This window comes from Spermophilus citellus (genome assembly GCF_964194105.1).
Source record: "Spermophilus citellus genome assembly, chromosome: 1".
Taxonomy (NCBI): Eukaryota; Metazoa; Chordata; class Mammalia; order Rodentia; family Sciuridae; genus Spermophilus; species Spermophilus citellus.
This window is the reverse complement of record NC_138182.1, coordinates 38,625,199-38,642,994: the sequence shown is the minus strand read 5'-3', so window position 1 is coordinate 38,642,994 and position 17,796 is coordinate 38,625,199. Positions and strand designations below refer to the sequence as shown.

Here is a 17,796-nt window from a genome sequence, read left to right as displayed (position 1 = left end):
TGCTCAGGAAGCAGAGAGACTCCACTGACCAGACACAAAATATATATCCCAAAGCCATGCTCCCCAGTGATCCACCTCCTCCAGCCACACTCTCCTCTCTTTAGTCATCACTCAATTAATCCCATCAAGGGATTAATCCACTGATTGGGTTAAGGCTTACATAACCCAATTGTTTCTCCTCTAAACCTCTTGCATTGTCTCACACATGAGCTTTGGGGGGACACTTCACATTCACACCATAACACCCCATTAGATCCACCTAACTTGGATTGTCCCAGAGAAGCCCACTGGAGCTGACTCACCTTAATAAAATGGCTTTTGGGTGTTTGAGAATCAGCTCTGAACACATTGTAGTTTGGTCCATTGGTGGAGTTATGCAGAACAGAGCCTGGGGAAATATCCTTTGGTAGAAAGGGCCGTCTAGGCAGGGGGCTCTTTCTCTTGGAGTTGGTTTATTCAAGAGAAATGGAGATGTAGTTCCCAATTTTCTTAATCCAATCAAATGGGAGACAGAACATACAATAATGGTATACTTCTCTGTCATATCTTCGCAGATATTGACTGCTCAGTTACTGGTCCAAAGGAAAGACTTGTGAGGTGCTGGGGATCTAGCTTAATGGTAGAGCACTTGCCTAGCATGTGCAAGGCCCCGGGGTTTGATCCCCAACACCACATTAAAGCAAACAAACAAACAAAACACAAAGAAAGACTTGAGAGAAAGACTGGCTTTACTTGAAGTTGGAGATCATTCTTATTGTTCAACTCTGTGCCTTCTAATCACAGTACCTATTCAGCCACCATACCTCCCCTGTCCATTCCCCTTCCTCTTGTTTGCGGTTGGTGTCTGGTACAAGTGTGTCCTAGTTGTTCCAGACCCTGTCCTGGACTCATCTTCAGTTCTCTCCATCCAGCTTCTCACAACTGAAGTTAGTTTTTCCTCTGGACTGTACTTAGCCTTTTGAACTGATGAGATTTTCATCTTTTCCTAATCCCTGACTCCTCTGTAGCTTTTCTCATGTCTAGGTCCTCTAGGTAGCTGTCTCTTCCAACCTCCATCTGATTTTTTAAAACTCTGCTGTTTACCGATGCTAGTTTTAGAACCAGAAAGCTCACTTTATGGTGACTTAGAAAACAGTATATAATTGTTTAATTCCCAGGTTATTTTCTTATCAGACTTATTATTCAGTTCAGAGTTTTGCTCCTGTAGGAAGTTCATAGTAAATCTCTAGGGAAAATGCAAAATTTGCAACTAATAAAAACAGCTTCTAACATGGATGGGGTACAAGGCTAAGCAAAGGGGGAAATTGAAATTTGAGAAATAAGAGAATGCCAATTTTGGAATGTATGTCTTTTAGGTAATCTGTCTATCTGGTAAGCTCCCACCATTTTAAAGCAGATGGGAGTTTGTTGACAAAGGGTCAATTGATTAAAACATAGGTGATGAAACCTAGTAGTTAGTCCTGAGTAGGTATCAGGTCACTTTGGTCAGGGACTCCAGCAAAAGGTTTTTCCTTGAAAGTTTTCCAAATGATGAAACATTGTTGGAATTGAGTGAAAGGTGTTTTTTTTTTTTTTTTGTTTGTTTGTTTGGTTGGTTGATTTTTTTTGTTTTTTGTTTTTGGTAAGAAAACTCTTCAGGGCTGGGGATGTGGCTCAAGCGGTAGCGCGCTCGCCTGGCATGCGTGCGGCCCGGGTTCGATCCTCAGCACCACATACAAACAAAGATGTTGTGTCCGCCAAGAACTAAAAAATAAATATTAAAAATTCTCTCTCTCTCTCTCCTCTCTCACTCTCTCTTAAAAAAAAAAAAAAGAAAACTCTTCATAGAAGGAATTAAGAATTGATTATCCTCATATAGTTGAACTAGGTTTTTTTCACTAACAATAAAATATGGTATCTGCTTGCATTGTTTTTTTTTACCCTGGGACCAATACAATGTAGTCATTATTGGTCATAAAGCACTCTAAAAACAAATTAATTTGTAAAGCTTATTTTGACAAGAAGTAAACACAAAGGTAAAGCATAGTTTGTGTATTGCTGTAATCATGGCACTCTTGGGCATAATTTATACAGAAAGAAAATAAAAGAGCAAGTGTAACTTCCTAGTTGATTGGCTGTAAAGGGCTTAATTGAAAACAGTTTTCTGCTTTTAAAAAGCGATTTATTTTAAATGTGCTTTTAAAAAAAAGGTCCTATTGATAACCATTTTAAGTATATTATCTCAATGTGGGATTTCAGTAAAAGGTCAAATCTTGTAGAAGTATTTTTGGTATGACTCAGTTCTGATTGCAGATAAACTTTATCAGGAAAATGAAATGAGTTGAACATTGTCAACTCTGAGCACTTGTTTAAAGAGGCATCAATTGTCTTAAAGACTTTAAGAACTTTGGTTGAAAAAAAAAAAGGAAAACAAAACAAAATGCTATTGTTTTTAGTTTTCTTTACACAAGTTAATACCATATTAGAGGGGGAGAAAGGCTCCAGCTATTTTTTTGCTAGAAAAGTGTGTAATTTTTCCATTGTGGATAGATGATTCTGATCTTTTTGCTTGATGTGATTTGTATTTTTCAACTTCTTCAGTTAAAGAACTGTTTTAGCCAGGCATGGTGGCTCATGCCTTTAATCCCAGTGGCTTGGGAGGCTGAGGCAGGAGGATCCCATTTTGAAAGCCAGCCTCAGCAACTTATCCAGGCATTAAGCAATTCAGTAAGACCCTGTCTCTAAATAAATACAAGAAAAGGGCTGGGGATGTGGTTCAGTGGTCGAATGCCCATGGGTTCAATCCCTAGTGCTAAAAAAAAGAAAAAAAGAAAAAAAAGAACTTTTTAAATTTCAGAAATGCTAATGTAGGGCTTTTAATTGAAAGTTTACTTCTTGTTTGGTAGTTTATTCTCAGCCCCCAGTCTGCTTTACCTCCAAAGGATCTCTGACTTGCTTTTTTCCGGGATCTAGTATAAGACCTACAATTAGTTCATTGGCTGATATTCATGCGCCTGGTCAGAGTAGGGCATGCTCCATGTAGGGCAGGCTTTGCTGATAGGCTATGACTCAGTGCCCACAAATGTTTAGTCGTTCAGCTTCTTTCCAAGGAAGAAGCTCAATCCGTCAAATAATTAACCTTTGCTGGTCCAGATGCTCATCAGAGACAGGGGAGGAGGAACCTTCTTTTCTCTTTCCTTCTCAGTCCAATGGCTTGCCCTAACTCTTTGAATGACACCTGCGGTATGGACTAAGGAAGACTGAGTGGTCCTCAGGTTCTCAGAAAGCCCCATCTGGTGAAAGTTCTGAGCAAACCTAAACACAGAATTACAATAGGGTTATGTCTCGATGAACATGTTGCAGTGTGAAAATAAGATATCTTTTAAGTTGCAAATGCATTAAATACATCCAACCTTCCCAACATCTTAGTTTAGCACCACTATACACTGCAGAGTGTAGGTTTTCCCCCCTTGTGACCATGGGGCAAACTGGGAGCTGTGGTTACTGCTACTCATCAGTGACATGATAGACCATGGGGCTGCATACTGCTGGTCTGGAAAAAAGACCCAAATTCAAAATTCAGAGTAGGATTTCTACTGACTGTATATCACTTTCTCATGATCATACCATTGTTGAAAAATTGTAAGCCGGACCATTGTAAAGTCAAGAACCGCCTGTATTAAGTAGGAAAAGTCTCTTGTTTCTTATTTTTACCCTACAGTGAAACCTTATTAACAATGGACTTCATTGTCTTTACCCAGTTTCCTGGTCTTGCAGGGTTGCTTAGTCAGTGTGATGGCCGATGGGGCCCGGATGTCCAGCAGCAGCTAGGACCTCCAGGCCTCACCCCTTTTTACACCCCCAGCGGTAGTCTTTCTGAGAAATACAGGCTCTTCCTGCATTTCTGTCTCATGCTCTGGCAAAGAAACACCCAACTTGGCTCTTTTCCATTTAAAATCGTCCTTCTTTGTCTTTCCACTTTGTCTGTGGTGTGAATTGGGGTTAGCATTATTGAACTGAGCTGTGCCAGAGTGCTACTAGCTTGCCCGTTCTCCATTACCCAATTCTTCCTTGCTAGCAGCACCCAGATTTTGTTCATATATTGGCAGCAACATGTCCAGCCCTGGCAGTGAATTTTGACAAGTTGAGGCTAATTGGATATCTTTTATCAAGGATAACGATAGCTCCTTTGCCTCTAGAGGTGGCTAAGTATCCTAATTCTTACCAGTAACATTTAAGCAGTTGAAGTCCACTGGGAAGAAGTGGGGGGACAGGAGGAGTCAGATTCCTGGGAAAGCTTTTGTGTTCCTGGTAAAAGGGCAGAGAAACTGCTGTGCTTCTTGCCCTTTCATCTTAGTTTGAATGCAAATGTATTTCCTGGAGCTGGGGCAACTATTTTGTGACCATGAAGTAACAAGCCTGATTGCTAGTTTATGTGAAGGCAATAAATCTCCACCCACATAAGTTACCACCACTGAACCACTGTTTGGCACAGAATTTCTAATTGAGGCATACTAAAACTCAGATATGCAAAGAAAATATAATTTATATAATTTCTTTTGTAATAGGTCTCATATTTTTCCTGAGTCTTCAAAGTTGTAAATGGTGGTAGTTGATATCTAGCAATGAAGTATTGAAAACTTAGTGATTAATTAAATTGATAATTTATTTTGAGGCAATGGTCCAATTGTTCAATATCCCCTCCAATTCCTTTGTACTTACCTAAGATTACATTTGGGGAAAATGAATGGGGTTCTTGAGGAGTGGCATCATCTAACTGGCTTGCACTGGTTTACCAAAGCTCATTGTTAAATTCTTGGGAATTTAACAAATTAGCTGCTAAACTCAACCATTATTACAAACTAAGTTATATAAACTTACAGTACTAAAGTGGTAGTACTCAAAATTTAGGATTTTTTACTTACTGGACTACATTTTGCTATCATCCATGCAATCGAAGTATCTTGTATCTGTTGTATCCATAAGTGGAAATACTATATAATGCTGCAGTGAACATGGGAGTGCAGATGTCTCTTCTAGGAACTGACTTCATTTCCTTTGGACATATACCCAGTAGTGAGATTTCCGGATCATGTAGTAATTCTAATTTAAAGTTTTTGGGGAACTTTCATACTTTTTCCCCACAATGGCTATACAAATTTGCACTTCCCACTAACAGTGTGCAGGTATTCCCTTTTCTCCCTGTCCTTACCAACACTTCTTGCCTCTTGTCTTTTTGATAATAACCATCCTATTGGGTATGAAGTAATAGTTCATTGTGGGTTTAATTTGCATCTCTCTACTGATTCATGATTTTGAGCATTCTATCATAAACCCATTGGCTATTTATATTTCTTCTTTTGAGGAATGTTTATAAAATGCCCCCTTTTCAATTGAAAAACCCCTCTATTTTTGTTCCCCCTCAAACTTTACCTTACAATTTCTCACTTTGAGATTTAGACCAAAGGCAAAGAAGCCATGATATACTATTTGTCCCCCTGATTATGTCTTCTTTTTTGTTTCTCATCAGTCACCATAAGTTGGAAAGGTTTCCATTTATCTTCCCTTGTCTTTGTAGGAAAGATTTCTAAGACATATCCTTCTTCCTGGCAGGAGTTGCTGTTTCCCCTTCTCTGAGGACATACTGGTAAAAAAGCTGTAAAGAATCTGATTCACAGGGACAATAAATTAAATCAAAAGTTTACTTTAATATATCTATACTTATATTTTTTATATTTCTAAATTTATATACATGTATATATATCTCTCTATATATATATTGAATATACTTTTTATATATGCTGAAAAAGCACCAATATTTTTTTCTAAACAAAACCATTTATAATTTCTGCAAAGAAATTTGACCTATAAACTTAACAAAAATGTATAAAATCCACATTATGAGACTTACAAAATATTGATAAAAAGAAAAGAAGACCTAAATACTTGGAAAGACATACCATGTTCATGAATTAAAATTTTAATATACTGAGGATGTCAATTCTCATCAAGCATTTATCCTAATTTCACTACCCTTTATACATAATGAATACTTAAAAAGGGACATTTTGCAATTAATAAAATCCTTGAATACTTTTGGGTGGCAGAAATAAATGTGGGGATAGGGAAGAATATGATGGCATTTTAGAAGTCAACAAAGATGATTGTATGCACAAATTTCTGAACTCTGCCAAGACTATTAGCACTGCTCACCATTACCATTTTCAACCACTTTCTCAGTGCCTCTACCATCTGTGGTCTGCTTTATCCCACTCCCATTCTTGATCATTAATGCTTAGGATGTTTCTACCTCTTCAGTTGCATTTAAAATTTTACTCATATATAATAATAGTTTTTTCTTTCTTGTTACAAATAAAAATTTAAGTGTGTTTTAGAAAATACAGATAAACATAATAAAGGTCATGTACAATCTGTTGCCTAGAAAAATTATCTATCTATTACTTATCATTAACCATTCTTCTGCAAATTACTTTAAATAGCTATATAGTAAGGTCACATTCACTTGTATCAATTATATATATCAATTTAATTGGTTTAATGATAACTTCAAAACTGTTAACTAACACTCAGAACCTCTTGATAAGTGATAGGGAAGATGTGTTTGTTAGCAGGGGCTTTCTGGTGTGTCTCAAATCATTCTCTGGATGCCTTTGCTGCTTTGTCTCTGGAACTTGGAAGTCTCCCCTTTTTTATAGCTTTCAAAAATCCTTATTGTCTTTTAGGGTCCACCAAATTTTACCTGTTAAGCCTCCTTAAAATTTCCTGCTTAGAGTACTCTTCCCTTTCCCTGAACCCAAAGTTACAGGTGTTGCTCATTTAGCACTAGGGATCTGACAGAGATGTTTCCAGAGAGGGTCTAGACTGCAGCCAGAGCCATCTTTGATTTTTCCTTCTTTGTGGCTAAAAACATGTAGAGGTTTTCCAGGGCAGCCTGATGGATTGGGACCACTTCCTTCATAATCCTGGTGCTTCTGATTGTCTGTGAGATTGTGAAGTGGCAAATGGAGCAACAGCAGCAATTGCAACATCCACGGGTACTTCCAGGGCTGTCAGGAGGAGTGCCAGACCCCTTACCTTCACTTTTTGTAAAGATCTAGATTGTGACCGATATATTTGAGCTGTCTTGTGTGAGAAATTTGAAATTCATTAATGTTTGACTTGTGGTTATTTGGAATTTTTTTTTAAATTGATGGTACTTGATCTATCTAAATGCAATGGGGAAATTCTCCCTTCATTGTTTCATTGAGAGACTCCCAGCGTACAACTGTGCCTTCCTCACTGTCCTGGCTTATTTCTTCTCTCTCCACTCTGATGCCACAGTGCAATGTACATTATTCCAGGCCTGGCCACCCTTTCACTCTGTTTCATCTAGCTGGAAGATCTCACTGATTCATTGTGGGGTAGAAACTGATGTCAGCAGGAAGGAAGGACCTCTTGTCATTAAAAATTGTTTTTTTTTTTTTTTTAAAGAATGGAGTTGTACAGAGGGACATGCATACAGTCTAAAACTGACAAAATGCTTTAGAGCTGTAGTGTAAAACTATGAATCCCTCTGTATGCTACAGATAAGGGAGCAGAAGCTCATTTCCTCTGCACATTTGGCCTCTAGACTTCTCTGTGTATAAAAAAGAGCCAAGGATTTTTTTTTGAATTTATATATTAAAAATTATTTTGATTAAAAAGAAAAAGAGGGGCTGGGGTTGTGGCTCAGTGGTAGAGTGCTCACCTAGCACATGTGAGGCACTAGGTTCGATCCTTAGCACCACATAAAAATGAAATGAAGATATTAAAAAAAAAAAAAAAGAGGGCTGGGGTTGTGGCTCAGTGGTAGAGCGCTTGCTTAGCACATGTGAGGCACTGGGTTCAATCTTCAGCACCACATTAAAAAAATAAATAAATAAAGTAAAAAAAAATGCCTATTAAAAAAAGAGAAGTGCTTAGCACCAGAAAAAAGAGATGATTATAGAGTATCTTTGTCCATTCCTGCTGCTGTAACAAAGTGTCACGAATTTGGTAATCTATAAATAATAGGAATTTATTTCTTACTGAGGTAAATCAAGATCAAGGTGCCAGAAGATTTGGTGTAGGATTAGGGCTTGCTCCTTGTTGTTGTGTTTTCCTGTGGCAGAAGGGGAAAAAGGACCCTACTTGTGCCCTCAAACCCTTTTATGAGAGCACTAATCTCATCTGTAAGGGCTCTGTTCTTATGACCTCACCATTTAATAAAGGTCCCATCTTTAATATTGTTGTATGAGATTTAAATTTTAACATGAATTTTGGAGAGATATAACATTCAAATCATGGCACCCAGCCTGTTTTAAAAATAAGGCCCAGAGATTTGATGATCACACAAGATTCTGGGATTCTGCGGATCCTGGAATTATTGCTGGAATGAAATCCCTCCTACCCTGACTGTCTATTCAGCTTTCATTACCTCACATAGCATCTCTTTAACTTCATAATTAACTAACAAGACTTTAGCACAGTAGCTATTATTAGGATCATATCCACTTTCAGGATGAGGAAACTGAGGTGCAGATAGCTTGAGTAACTCAACTCAAGGTCAGACTGTTTGTAATCACTGGAAACAGCACTGTACTACCCCCTGACCCCAGTAACTGTGTTTAATTCCCTGTGGTAGCACCTTACATATGTCCATGCTATAGGTTCAGAAAGATGAAGAACTTTGGAAGAGAACTGGAGAGTGGGTTTGACTTGCCAGGGAAGCTTCAATTACAGCCATATAGGATTGGAAGGTCAATTATGACAAGTTGAGGAATGAATGGGAAGTGAGACTGTAGAGGGTGTGAGTGTCATGACAAGGGGGCTTGACTGTAAGATGAAGGGAAAAAAAGCCCGAGAGATGGAAGCTGTAGATGACTTTTTTTTTTTTTTTTTTTTTTTTGTTGTTGTTGTTAGGAAGCTTTGCTATTCTAAGACATGAAACAAACTGGAAATGAGAAATGCAGAGGAAGAATGTTTAGGGCAGAGCTGAGGTTGGGGCTTTTAAATTTGTAATTTAGATAATCATTTTTTTTTTAAATTCCCTATCAGGGTCAGAACATTCAGAATTGGGAAGAAGAGAGCTGTTATGGATTGTCAGAAAAAGCAGGTCAGAAGGACTGGACAAGAGGGCAAGAGAGAAGAAATGCTGACGGGAATGTCGTTGAAGTGATTCACCAGTAACGCTCTGTGTAATTCATGACCAAAGCTTTAGGACTTGTTATATGCAGGTCGATCTCATATTCTTTTACACTTTTGTCATGCTTAATGACAAAAAGCATGCGTACATGTGCTTTTACACTAAACTACAAGAGTCCACTTTATTTTGCTTCTTAACTCCTTCTGCAAACTTTTGTCTATGGAAGGAGGGCCCTACTGAAGGGCATATGCTACCGTCATACTCACTCTGTGGCGGTGGGTGCAGGTTGATGGAAGGTAAAGGAAATGAGAATTTTTTTCCAGCCACCTGTGGGATCCTCAGGTTGCTGAGTCACCATCTCTAAGATGGGGGGTGGGTGAGGGGAGGCAGCATGTCTTTCAGTGAATGCCCAACAGTGACATCACAGAGAGAGAGGGAGTGTGTGCTTCGGCTCAGGTAGCCTGGAGGGGAAGCACAGGACCTAATTTTTATGAGGCTAGCTGGGAGCAGCCATGGTTCTTATCAGGTGCCACTTGCCATCAACTGTTATTGCTCTACTTGGTTCCAGCCAATCTAACACACTTATTAAAAGCTCAAACCAGCACTTACATCACCCTTATAATATTGCTTACAATTCTAGGCCTAGAGGATTTCACTAATTTAACTAGTAGTCTGTTGATCAAAGGAATGGTGTTCCTTGCAAGGGGATAGAGTCAAAAGAAACAGTTTCATGAGGGATTTTTCTGGCATTTTCTCTGGCCACAGATATGGAAGGAAGAAGCATCAAGGATGGATAAAGTGAGAGTGAAGGAAGGTAGGGAGTGAGAGGTGGGAGAGTTGAAGGAAGCTGAGGAAAAGGTTTGGTGGGACAGATACAAGTAACAAGGTATGATCAGAGAGCAGGAGATGCAGGTTGATGTTTTAGATATATTCTGTGGCCATGTTGTAAGAGAGGAGAGCATAGGCTTGGGAGTGTGACCGGCAGAGTTAGACTCCCAGCCCCTGATGTCTATTCATTCATTATCTCTGTAAGGTTCTGGTTAGGGGTGTTACGGTCTAACCTTGGAGGTAACTACCAAAATAGAGGTAACTACCACTGATGTAAAGTTAGAGGTCTGATGCTTGGCACTTGGTGAATACCCATACGTGGTCATGACTACTTTTTTGGCAGAGTGTGACCTGGGAAAAGGGCTGCTTATAAGGATGATGACAATTTGCAGCATAGGAAATCAGACATGGAGGAGCACTCAGGCAGCTCTCTGGTTTTCTCTGAAGGCCTGAGCTGGTCCTGCCCTGGCCCAGGCATTTGCTTCACAGTATTCTATTTTGTCCCTTATCCCTAGGGTCATTCTGTAAGTGAAGCATGTAGGTGTGTGAGAAATTCTTAGAGCTGTCCTACTTGGTGAGGAATAAAACAGAAACCACCACAGCTCACATCTGTGCTCTGAAGTCACTCGGCTGTTATGCTAGAGTCAGCTTTAAGTTCTGCCACCATTTTTTCTTTTTCTTTTTAATAGTTAGGCACTGACACATCTTGCTTCTACTTTATTGAAGTGAAAGACACAGGCAGGCTGAGAATTTAAAAATTTAAAAAATTTAGTAATTAGAGATGTCGCACAGGCCCTGGTTTCAATCTAACACTGCAAAAGTAATTAAATAAATAAATAATTTGAATAAATAAAAACATTTTTAAGTTAAAAAAAAACTATTGGAAGCATTTCACACAGAATTTCACACATTTAATTTTATTATTTTAACTTTCTTGTACCAGGCCTTTTAAATCCTGGAAGAAAAGAAGATATTTAAAAAAAAATTTTTTTTTCTCCTGTTTGGAATTCAGTTCCCTCAGTGTGACACTTTACAGAAGTTGGGACTTCCTCCATGCCATGCTCTTTAGCTGGGCAGGGAGGAGACCTTCTGATTACATGACTAAGGTGTGTCAGGGCTGGTAGCTCAGCTCAGCCATCTGTAGTGAGACAGTCAGTCGTCCCTCCCCATCTGCTGGGTTTCACAACCATAGAGTTGACCAACTGTGGGTCTAAAATATTCAGAAAAAAAAATGTGCCTTTATTGAATATGCACAGACTTTTTAATTGAATATGCACAGACTTTATTCTCTAAACAATACAGCATAATAATTATTACAAGGCATTTACGTGAATTATGCATTATAGTCTAGAGATGGTTTAAAGAATGAAGGAGGACATGCATAGATTCTATGCAAATACTGTACCATTTTATACCATTATTGTTATTATTTTTGCAGTACTAGGCATTGAACCCAGGGCCCCACACATACTAGGCAAACACTCTACCACTGAGCAACATCCCTAGTCCACCACATGATTTTATATAAGAGACCTGACCGTTTATAGATTATGGTTTCTGTGTGGGGGTGGATGGGATGTTGGGGGTAGGTGCTGGAACCAGTCCCCCATGAACACTGAAGGAGGACCAAGAGTGAAAAGGCCTAGTTGTAATCAGACTCACAAGAGATATACTGAATTTCCAGACCCAGGTCATATTTTAGGTTTGTTTACTTCTTTAAATCAGCTTTCATAGGCAGCGATCATTTAAGCAGGCCTTGAGTACCAAGAATCCTAATGATGGGATTGGCAAGTCAGCTACTGAGGTCTGATTTAGGCAGCTAAGTGGTAACATTTTCTGTATCTTAAATGCATTATCAGATGCTTCCATTTACTACCATATATGTTTGCTGAAATAATAATACCCCTGCCACATATGAAGCTTCTCTGCCTGGCGCAGTGGTTACAGCAGGAGCCCATGGAGTTGCCTTCCTAGGTTTAGACAGTGGCTTTACTTCATATGAAGCAAATTATATAGCCATTTGGTGCTTCTGTTTTTGTTTTTGTTTTTTTTTCATTTATAAAGGAGAATAACAACATCCACTTTTTAGGGTTATTGAAGAAATGAATGAGGTCATATTTAAGAAGTGCTGAGATATTGAAAATGCTCAATAAAGTTGCTATTATGATGGCTAAAAGCACATGAGAAACAAAGCTATTGCTAAAGTTTTTATTTCTGTATTACATGAAATGCTGTGGCAGGCTAAGTTTGACCCTGGATTATTTTTTATTTCACTTATTTTTGTGGTGCTGGGGATCAAGTCCAGCGTCTCATGCATGGAAAGCAAGCACTTTACCACTGAGCTCTATATCCCCAATCCTTGAATTCTTTTAAATGTGCTGTCTCATCACTCTCATCACTCTCTTCTCTGTGGTGTCTCTCCTCACTCTCACCCTCCAACCTGGGTTAGGGACATGCTTTCTCCTCCCAGAGGTTCTCAGGAGAGACCAAGAGCCCTGAGCTGCAAACATCCCAGGACACATGCATTTAGGTCAGGGACCTGGGTCCCTGACTATGAACTAGACTCCTATCCATGAGTGAAGATGAGGGAAAGTTCCCAGAGCCACCAAGTAACACCCAAATGCACCTGCCACATGCATTCTGCCAAACGAGGATCCTTTGGTTTACAAGCTCCTAGGGCATTTGTGTATGTTCTGTACATTTCGTATAAATTGCTGTCTTCTACGGATCTAGCAGAGATCTAATTTCGAAAGCCCAGAACTTTTGGTTGTGGAACAAGGTGATCAGATGGGGGAGTCAGGAGGGTAAATTTTGGAACGTGGTTTTCAGGGGGAGGGCTGGCTTGGATAGGCTCTTGGAGATGGGACTGTGGCTTAAGGGCAGCATGTGGGCCTTACATGTCTGAGAGCGGAAGACCTGTAAAAAGGAGATGGGGCAGAGGGAGAGAAAGCCTTGCCAAGACATGGTGGAGTAACTGACCAGCCTAGCTTACACCCCAGCTCTTTCACCTCTAGCTGAGTTATTTTACTTCCCATTGTTGGAGGTATTTTTCTTCTCGACCATAAATTAATATCTGATCCTATGACTTGATTTCAGGTATTTAATATTTTCTATCTCCAGAGAGACCAGGGTTTTGAAAGTGAATCTTCTTCTTCATATTATTATTATTATAGTGGTTTATATCTTTCTTCTTTCTAATGTTAGGAAGCTAGGAAGGTTTATTAGTTTGCTAGGGCTGTTGCAGTGTGCCAAACTGGGAGATTTGGAGCAACAGGACCTTGTTGTCTGGAGGCTAAGTGTCTGAAATCAGCCTTGGTGGAACCAAGGGTGAGGGAGGGATCTGGTGCATACCCCTCTCCTTGGGTTGTAGATAGCATCTTCTCCCTGTGCTTCTTCCCATCATCTTCCTTTTATGCATGTCTGTCTCTGTGCTCAAATTCTTCCTTTTTATAAGTACACTCATTCTACTGTATTAGGGGCCTATCTTACACTAGCATGACATCATCCTACCCTAACTAATTGCATCTTCAATGACCCAATTTCCAAATTAGGTCACATTCTGAGATACTGATTGTTAAGACGTCAACATATGGATTTTGGGGAGATATAGTTCAATTCATAACAGGAGGTTTGAAAAAAGAGTATTTGCTGTTCTTAGGCAGAAATGGGAAAATCAGCTCTGCACTTGGGCTCATACAAGAACCAGTTTTCCCTGAATCCCCTTCTTTGGAGGAAAAATCAACATACGTATGTTTCTATTCTTCTCTTCAAGGTATCTGTTTGCATATCTGGCTACATTTGAAAATCTTCTCATCTTCCATTATTTTGAGTATGTGATGGCTTATGATACTTCTCTGGATACTAAGGTCTGACTTATCTGTTGAAGATTGCAATAACTTGATTATTGCAGTTATAATTGCAATATTATAATAACTTGCCCAATTAATTTAAAAAATATATTTTAATGTTGCTCTAAGAATCAGATGACAGGATAAATTTTGGGATATCTTTATAGCATCTGCGTCAAATGGGCCGATGTTGTAGACTGTACTGAGTGAATCCAACACCAGCCCTGCTGGCTCTGTAAGTAGCCATTTCTTCTCATTTATACTTTAGGCCTAGTGGCTCCTGGGCCCATTTATACACGTAATTGTACATTTGACTGAAGGGAGTTAAGCAGACTGCAGTGGAGGTAAGGCCTTTTCAGTTTACCCAGTGGTTCCCAGTTGTGTGAGGGTCTGGACTGCTCTCAAGCAGAGGGCATCTTACTTAAGTAAACATGGGCCAAGTTGTTAGACTAGTTTTTTAACTAATTAATTAATTAATTTATTGGTATGAAGAATTGAATCCAGAGGTACTCTACCACCAAGGTATAGCCCCAACCCTCTTCTGTTTTTCAGTTAGAGATAGGTTTTCATTAAACGGTGCAGGCTGCCTTCAAACTTGGGATCCTCCTCCCTCAGCATCTCTATTAGCTAGAGTTACAGTCATAAACTCCTCATTTAAAAAGAATGTGTGGTGTTCAGAAGAAACTCAGAATCCTAGAAAACATTGCTAAGTTTGAAGGGGCATGCTGCAGAAAAAAACATGAACAAAATCATTGGGAAACTTATTTAGCTTAATCTTATTATAAATGTCTTACCACAAGAAACTCCTTCTAGTGAGTAGAACATAGCCAATTTTATAGAACTTTAAAATAATATTTTTGAAGAATTGTACTAGAAATTTATCCCATGGAGATGATTAGACAAATAAATATGGACTTATGTATAAGAATGTTCATTTAATTTCAGTGTTTTTTATAACCCAAATGCAGAAGTCATTTGAACACTTAGTAGCAGAGGACCAATTAAATAAATTATGTTGGCATGGCCATATACTGAAATATTATGGAGTTATTAAAGTGATGATGTATGATATATTGACATATTATAATATTTTAAGGATACAAAATATTATTTATAAATAAATAACTTTTTAGGAAAAAATGTTTTCAAAAGCCTAGAAAAGTCTAGAAGGATGTACAGAAAATTCTGATTATTCTAGGAGATTGGGTTATTAGTTACCTTCTATTAAAAACGACTTTGCCATATTTTCTGAATTTTTCTTGTAACAAGTATTTTTATAATAGAACTAACAATGAATCAATATGAAAAATTCTTCTGGAGTCTCTGAATGGCCACTTAATCATCTGGAAAGCTTGCTTTTCCCAACTCTAGTTCTTGAGCAGTTGGCTGCAGTTAGAGTCTGGCGTAATAAACTTCCACACTTTTGATGAAGAGGCTTATGTTTAATAAAGGTCAAGAATGATGTTTTGCTGTCCAAACAGTTTAAGGCTCATCCTACCTGGTCAGCTCTGATCTTCCTGAGGGGCTGATCTTGATTAACCTCATGGGTCTGAGCCCATCTGGATGAATCTAGTGCAATCTTCCCAGTTTTCAAAAAGATCAATACCTCACCATCTGCTTGTGGGGCTTTGGAAGCATATGGATCGGCTCAGAGCACGGGCATTCCGGCTGCCTCAAATTGTCTACACTTCATCACCTTCATCAAAGCTTGGCTGAGAAAAGTGATACTTTGGAAGATGGTTTAGAATCCATTTTTTTTCCCTCTAGATGCTACAGGTTCTATGCTTGTATCAAGCCAGAACAGCAAAAATTTCCATTCTTGGAGTATATGTCGAAGCTGCTCCTGAAATTATATTCACTGATTGTATTTTAGTATTAACCAAGAAAAACGGGAAGTATATGAAAAGGCCACAATGGTGTTGTCTCACAGAACTCTCTGGCAAAATGCCCTCGGGCCTCAGGGAGGACCACAAAGATGAAAGGTTATAAGATTGCTCCTTTCTATCTCTAGTCTCGGGTTCTGCCTATCTTGGGTTTTATTTATTTATTTTTTCAACATTTAAAATCTCAGCAATTTTATTAACCAGTAAAGTTTTTGTGATCTAAATAAATTATATCTATAGAGAATGCTGAAATTTGCTGAAAATTCTTATGAGGATCTCAATGTTCTTTCTTTGGCTTAGACTAAAGGGCTCTGTGTTCTTTGTAAAATAATGATAATGGTGATGAAAACCCCTCTACACATAACATACTCTTATGTATATCGTGAACAATTTTACTCTGGCCTTCCAAAGCCTGTTTTCAAGAATTATGAGACTAAAATAAAAATCACTTCAGGGTTTTTAAAAATGACTTTCCCAAAACTAGAGATAAATATAAGTAATTGAATATTTGTAATGGCACAGGATTTTGGTTGAATTTTTTACAGCAAGATGTACTCACTGTTTCAAACCCGTGGTTTTGAATTGGGGGTGATTTTGCTTTTCTTTCCTCAAGGAACATTTGATAATATCTGGAGACATTTTTGGTTATCACAACTGAGGGAAAGGTGCTATGATGTTTGGTGGGTGGAGGCTAGTGATTTTGGCAAATATCCTACAACACAAAGACAAATTCCTCCACAAAGAGTTACCTGGGGGAGTTACCTAGGGGCTGGGGTTGTGGCTCGCCTAGCACATGAGGGCACTGGGTTCGATCCTCAGTACCAAATAAAAATAAATAAAAATATAAAGATATTGTGTCCATCTACAAGTAAAAGAATTTAAAAAAAGAGTTCAGCAAGAAATTGGTGTAGAACATCTTTTACTGCATTCTGTTTCTATAGGGATAGTGTTGAGAGGACTAACAGTGATATCACTAATACTCAGTGAGTATTTTTTACATGACAAAATTGCTTTAGGTCATTGTATTTAATATTCAATTAGGGAATTCAATAGAACTGTTACTTTTTCTGTGTCTCAGAGATAGACAAAAAAACTCAACTGCAGCTATTATCCTTGTTGTGTATCTTTGTGTTTTTCTTTTTCTTATTCTAAAATTACCACACAATTGTATTTTCCCTGGTCCTGATGCACTACTATTATATTTTATCAATTGTTGCATGTTTTTATTAGAAACACTTCAAATTCTTTAGGAGAGAATTCAGTCATAAATAAAGACAGTTTTACATATTCAGTAAGAGCTCAATGTCCCCCTCATATACCTATCCATTTGTTACTTTAAGTCAGTTTTATAATTCCTGCTGCTTGCAATCTAATCTAGAGGAATCAGTAATGTGGAAATGTCACACATGGATAGATTCAAGGGGACACGTAGGGTAGCTGTTTCTATTGTCTTGCATATAACATTATATTATGGCTCCCTAAAATATCTACAATACCTTTTGCATATAAAACTATGAATCAACAGATAAAAACTTTGATCTCATGTTGACAGAAGTCTGCTTGTGTATGTGGTAAAACAAAAATCTATTTGATGCTCAGTTTAATTCACTCTATTATTTTAATATGAAACATGGATTATATATGGGTGTGTGTATCTGTGACAGATATACAAATAGGTGGTATTAAATGTGTATATCATGTAGATATGAGAATCAGCAGTAACAGCTATCTTCATATGAAATCTCATACTCAGTAAAAATTCTCAAACACTTTTAGCTAACATTTTAATATAAAATTTTCAAATTTACACAAGAATTGAAAGAATTTTACAATGAACAACCCATTTGTACCTCCATTTAGACTCCATAATTAACATTTTACTATTCTTGTTCTATCACATGTATGCATCTAGCTACCTGTCCCTCTATCCATTCATCAACAAATTTTATTTTTGATATATTTCAAAGTAAGTTGCAGACATGAAAACATTACCACAAACTACTTCAGCATGTGTATCTTTAACTCAAGTATTTTCTATGATCTTTTTCCCTTTGAGGTAAAATCTACATACAATGAAAAGCATAAATCTTAAAAG

The 17,796-nt window shown here is 38.1% G+C and overlaps 1 protein-coding gene across 2 annotated transcripts in view; it reads left to right on the top strand.

Moving 5' to 3' along the window:
* The window catches only part of LOC308649006 (uncharacterized protein), a 111,592-nt gene that overhangs the window by 49,514 nt on the left and 44,282 nt on the right, over window positions 1-17,796 (top strand). The gene's annotated exons all lie outside the window — the stretch shown is intronic.